This window comes from Salmo trutta, chromosome 24 (assembly GCF_901001165.1).
Source record: "Salmo trutta chromosome 24, fSalTru1.1, whole genome shotgun sequence".
Classification (NCBI taxonomy): domain Eukaryota; kingdom Metazoa; phylum Chordata; class Actinopteri; order Salmoniformes; family Salmonidae; genus Salmo; species Salmo trutta.
In genome coordinates this window covers 31,199,800-31,206,454 of record NC_042980.1, presented here as the reverse complement: position 1 = coordinate 31,206,454, position 6,655 = coordinate 31,199,800, and positions in this window count along the sequence as shown.

Genomic DNA, 6,655 nt, shown 5'->3' with positions numbered 1-6,655 from the left:
ACATGCATAAGTTAAAAGTTATAATAGTGCAAATGTGAAGATGCTGTATATTATATTATATACCGGTACAGTATATACATTTTCAATTCCTATGATATTGTTTGTCTTTGTATTTTTAGTATGTATTGAGAAGGCACAGTATAGTAGACCCTACCTATATATGTATACATATGTATAGTTGTGTGACAGACGTGTGGTTTCCTCTCTGTCTGAAACCTATGTCTAATTGGTGTTGTGTCTAGCCAGCTCCTAAAACTTCCCCAGCAGCTGCAGAACTCTGCTCCATACCTCCCTAATTACGAGAGGCGATATATATGATTATAGGCTGAGGTGGATTGGATTTCACACGTTTGGAGGGCACGCTCAATCCTCCAAGTCCTCAGAGTTCAGACCCATTGTTTTGCCCCGTAATCAACATCTGCTCCTCGTTTTCCCCACCTTTACATCTGGCTGTATTTGCACAAATATAATTCCATATTCATTATTATTTCCTGAGGCGCTGAGCTCCTAATGCACCAGGTCTCTGTGGGGATCCTCTCCAATCTGAGTTAGCGGTTGGTGTGTGTGTGTGTGTGTTTGTGTGTGTGTGTGTGTGTGTGTGTGTGTGTGTGTGATGGGCCTGGTGTGTGTTGGCTGGTTTCTCCCGCTCCACCATTGAAGCCTCTGGCCCCGTTTCCTGGCCACCCACTTGAGGTTTGTGTCTCCTTTCCTCCTCCTCCTCTCCCTCACTCAAGAGGAATTTACTCCCCTTGTTTCAAAGTATCAAAGTGTGTCTGCAGGTTATTCCTCTTCATCTCTATTGGTACGGGGAAGGAGGGTTTTGTTTTATCCCTTCTTTTGTTATCATCCTCTTCTGTTCTTTTCACACATAGTTTGTTAAATTAACACCCATGTCAAATTAGAGTTTTTAAGTAAATGCATTAAGAATGGGTCTTTCTTCATTGACTGTGTACACTGCCATCTACAGACTTTTGGCAGACTTTTCAGATAGTCCATCTGTGGAAAATGGAGGGAGAAACAACGAGGGGCATTTTGTGCCAAAATCAGCAGATCTCCTGAGGCCCCTCCTGCCTGTCCAGCAGCCTGCTGAGAAATGGTGAGAAGCTGCCAGCTTGCTGAGTGACAGCCTCACCCTTTCATCACTCTCCACAGATCGCTAATTGTCTGTCCTTTCCCCACACGTCCATCTGGGGGATATATCTTTGATCCTCCACGACTTGACTCCTCACCCTCCTTCACCACTATCACCACCCCTTCAATAGGCAACATTGGGGCCCTATCCCCTTCCAACAGGCTATGTATTTGGGCCTAACCCCCTTGTCCAGACATATGTATTTGGCCCGAGACCTATTGACCGCCCCTCCTGAGCTGAACAGAGAATGGGCAGGGTGGTGGCGACCGACGGCCCACCTGTGATAATAAAGACAGGCAGGGGGCAGCGGCCCACCGTGGGCCTGGGCTGGGAGGCCTGGGGCTCTGCAGCACTGTGTATGGGCCTCAGTGTGGATCAACGGATCCCCAACATGGCTGTATCCTGACACTGAAAGACAGGCCCTCCCCTCTGACACAGCGGCCGGCTGAGACCATGGGGTGTCCGCCACCCAAGTGGATGGACAGATGAGTGGAGGGGTGGATGGATTGAGGAAAAGGAGGGGGCCGAGGGGGTCAGAAAATTGGAGAAGATGAAAATCTCTGCGTTATTTAATGGAAGGTGTCTCTATGGAGTGAGTGCGTAAGGCCTGCAGGAACATTCCACAAACTCATTTTATTATTTTCTTAGTGTGAAAGTCTCTGGAAGGATAATAAACATTTTTTGCACTAAAGTATTTTGTGTAAAGCAATGTTTGCTTCCCTGAGGAAGGTCTGGCTTTCATTAAGGCAGCAGCGTGTTTGTCTGTCTGTTGTAGCCTGCGCAGGCAGGCAGCAAAGAGAGGCAAGCAGACAGGCAGAGCAGCCGAGCAGAACCCCCCAGGCCTGACAGAGAGGGGCTTTAAGTGAGTTGTCTCTGTCACAGCATCTGATGTGACTGACACCAAAACACCAATCACACGACCAGGGGTCACCTGGGCCTGGACATCAACTAACCACCATGAGCAAGACAGACTCTCAGAGTTTCTCTTTTTTTTTCTTACACACTCTCTCTCTCTCTCTCTCTCTCTCTCTCTCTCTCTCTCTCTCTCTCTCTCTCTCTCCTCTCTCTCTCTCTCCCTCTCCTCTCTCCCTCTCCTCTCCCTCTCTCTCTCCCTCTCTCTCCCTCTCCCTCTCCCTCTCTCTCTCCCTCTCTCTCTCTCTCCCTCTCCCTCTCCCTCTCTCTCTCCCTCTCTCTCTCTCTCCCTCTCCCTCTCCCTCTCTCTCTCCCTCTCCCTCTATCTCTTTCTCTCCCTCTCTCGTGTGCCTCTGATTAGCTGGCATCTCCTATGGATAGGTATATAGTATGCAATGAGCGGGTACTGTAACTTTAGCATGTCTACAGCAAAAAAGGAAACCTACAAAACCCTTAGGCATGTTTTGCATTGTGGTTGAAAAATGGCGACGGTAACATTTGGTATATTGTCGATGATATATTGTCATCATGTATATTTCTTTGTTGAAATATTTTGAAAACAGCATTGATTGAACCAGTTTGTGTCCAGTAAGTTTTCTCTAGTGGGATTTTAAGTCTGTTTAATACATCTGAATTTCCATGAAAGCTATTTCTACAAGAGTGTCATCATGTCGGATTAAGACAACACACAAGGGGGTGTGTTTGCTGCTCATCTCCACAATAACAAAGGTCTGGGGATGACTGCATGTTAGTTAGCGTGTAATCAAAGCCAGCCTCTTGCATAAATCAATGCTCGGGTTTATCATAAAACGACTGACGCTAGTAGATCAAGACTTCTCCTGATTTGACCACAATTGAGGACCAGCATTAGCCAGACTGGCATTATTCATTTAGTGTGAATGCATTAAAATAATGTCTGTCTCTTTAGATGCGAGATCTTCCTGAATCCACCCTGAGACTGGGTGCCACAGAGCCAAACTCAATTTTGTTGACAGTTTTTTCCCCTTCATAGTTTCACTACATCCATGTGACCGCTTACCAAGATATATCTATCTTCTTGCTCATATTTTCCTCTGTTTTTGTCTCGCTAGTTTTGGGGTTCAGTAAGGATTCAGTGATGTGGGAGGAAAGAGGTAGGGAAACGAAAGAAAAGAGGGTTTACAAGATCGTAGCCTAACAGCCTTGCTTGGCTTACTGTGTAGATTGGTGCACGCACGCACGCACGCACGCACGCACGCACGCACGCACGCACGCACACACACACACACACACACACACACACACACACACACACACACACACACACACAGTGAATAGATTCTCCATGGAGCGAGGGAGTGTGGTCAAGCCCAGCTATTGAAGGGGATTTACTTTTTCTCGGCCTATAAGCCTTTGATGATTAAATAATTCATTGTTTCAGGCTATAATTACCCTGCATTAACACATGGTGGAGGGCGGCAATGACGTAGGCGTCGCTCGCCTCCCTCACAACCTAATGACTGATGAAGCGTCAGAACAGTGCACACACTGTTTGCTCAAGTGTCAGTAGTCTAGTGTGTACTAGCGGGAGTGTGGGTATGTTCAAGGGTTGCTAAAAACACCCTCAATATTATAACACCTCATTTTCTCCAGTTTTAAAGCCAGACAAGGAGTGAAGGAAAGGTCAGACTTTTTTTTCACTGTACAGATGTTCAAAACACGTCAATTTACAGCAAAGTTTCAGCTGGAATTATCTAGATGAATTAGTGATCGTTAATTGATGATTAATTAAAGATGTAGTCCGGGATCTTAAGCACAAAAATTCTTAACATATTGTACGAATTGGATTCATAACATATAATACCAAATATATATACATTTTTTTGTAGGACGTAACGTAGCATACGAAATGTACACAAAAAATAGGGACCCGTTTTGGGTCGTGAGGACCACTTCCAAACTCAGCTGAAATCATACTAACATTCCAGAGCATCACTTTATATATATAAAACACAGGAAATCACGTTTTTGACTGCGCTGGGCCTTTAACAAGATCTATATGAATAAGACTGTTTGGTCGGTAGAATGTTCCTGCTCCAGGCTCACCTGGTGCAAAAGTCTGGCATCACCTGGTCCATGGATCAGACATGAGTAAGCACATATCAAGATGTAGACTGTTGTAGGTCTTTACACTCGTACCCATGTATGGGTTGAAAATGGCAGATTTGGGCACTGATAAGAGCCTAAATTGGAACTCGTGGCTGAACAGTAAGCTACATTTCCTTTCTTAGGATACCCGGAGGCAAAGTCATTCATATCTGTTGGGGGATTAGTTGAGGCTTCTTGGGTGCTTGACATCACTCTGAGACCTTACCAAAACACAAAACATGGCAGACAATTTCTCTTGCCTTGGATCTGAAACCATTAGTAACTACCAACTTCAATTATAAGTTGGTGGACGAATCTAACATTCTCGCGTGCAAATAACATTGTCTCGCTCTGCATCATCAGCCTCTCTGCATCTTCCTCTGCTTCTCTCTCTCAAGGTACTGATGTGCCCAATCACTCCTAAAACTGTCCTAGAAAATGAGTACGCTTAGGTCCAACAAACACTGCCACCAACAGAAACAGTCCTACAGTTCTCCAGCACTGGCATGTAATTAGATGTGTAATTACAGCACACAATAGCCGGCTCTGAGACACACAGGATCTGCCGGCTGCTTTTACAGGCCGCTTAGTTTAAGGTTCTTTCTCGGATAATGAAGCGTAGAGGAGCCCATGCATACCCGCCCCAGTTGGAGGTCATCCTGAAATCCTAAATATGACTGCTCTCAGATTCACAGGTTTTTAAAACAAACCGTAAACGTTTCAGACAGATCATTACATGATCATTAGTGGTGGCTGTGTAGTGGCTGGAGGAAAGGCGATATCTACTGGTTGTAAGGCAGGAATGTCGTTAACAACGCAAACGTTGTTGTTTATGTTGCCAGCTAAAAGTCACAAGTTTACAGGTTGTTGTTCTTTCAATTGAAGTTCAGTCTGAAGATTTGACTTTGTGTCAGTTTTCTGTAAAATGTATATTTTGCTCTGCAAATGTATTAATTATGGAGTGGTACTGTTCACAGACACAAATTTACACAGTAAAATGCTGGAATATTGAAATTATGTATTATTTTAAACATTTATCAAATTTCTTTTGAAAATAGAAAATCACAATTTAGGAAAATGGACACAATATTTGAGCAAATTTGTATTTATACTAATATTTTGCAAGAATGTTATTCATTTTTTGAAATGATTTGTTCAAAAATAAATATAGATAAACTGAAATAGTCTAATAAAAAGCATGCTAACACACCTTTCTTTACTCCATTGGTATTGTTATACTCTTAGCAGAATTTATTCTGTTACTAGTTACTTGATTCACATCCACAGTACGGTCTCAGATAAGTCAATGAAAATCAATTTATAATTTGTATAATAATTATATAATTTGGATTATATAAGTAGTATATCAATCATAACTAGCCACAATATCTCTCTTTGAAACTAGGAAAGTGTCATCTAGCGGAAGGGACCAGCCTTTTTGCATTTCAAAGTGACTGACAGTTAGGGCAATAGTATTCTCACAGAGAGCAAGACAGACAAATGGATCCTACACATCTGCCTGATCTAAGCAGTGTCGCTTCCTAACGGCCTGCCTTTGTAACCCACATCCTCTAATGTGACTATACAGATGCAGGATCTTCATTTGACCAGCGTTGTTGCTGCAAAATAATCCTGCTGCAACAGGATTTCAATGTTTAATCCATATTCACACTTTTCCACCCACCGCTGTAATGTTGCTTGATCGGCCAAAGTAAGGCTACAAGAAAAGTTCATTACTGTTAATATAACGTGTGTTAGTGCGGGTTTTCAGTGAATTTATGTAAATCCTGCAGTGCAGCAACAACAGAAGATCCTATATCTGTATGTTATCCAATGACTCTATTGACTTAGCATTTCAAACATCTCCCACATTCCTCCAGGCGTTTGTTCAGCTGGGTCCATACCTCAGGTTCAACAGTTTCTCACCTCACAAGGGATTCACACACCCACAACCCTCTGGCCCGAGGCTCAGAACAGACTGCCTCTGCTAACTGTCCACCTTGCCCTCAGCAGCCTGAGCAAATACGTTAACAATAATTACATTTACTGATTTCCCCATTTAAAAGAGGTCACAGGTGCTCCATGTCTTACGGCTGAATAATGTGTTTGTCTTTAGAGTAGTGAATTATTTGATTCATGGAGGTATGACATCTAATAACATGTTATAGTTTAATTAGTTTAAAGAATGAGGTGTTGGCGAGAGAGGTAGGGCCCTCTACAGGTTCTGATTGGTCAGCCGGTCTCTCCTGACACTACTGGGGTTGTCCAGATGTTGTACACTCAATCCCAAATCCACCTATGACCCCTACCTCCGCCACCCCTAAACCCTAAACTTTAAAGGTGTAAATGTGCAATCTGGCAAATATTCCAATAGCCTATCAGAGGGCAAGGTAAAGATATAACCCATCGAATAGTTCAATATACACAAACAAAGACACGTCTTTCTCCGGTATATTTTCTGGCAACAAGAGTCAGACAGAGATA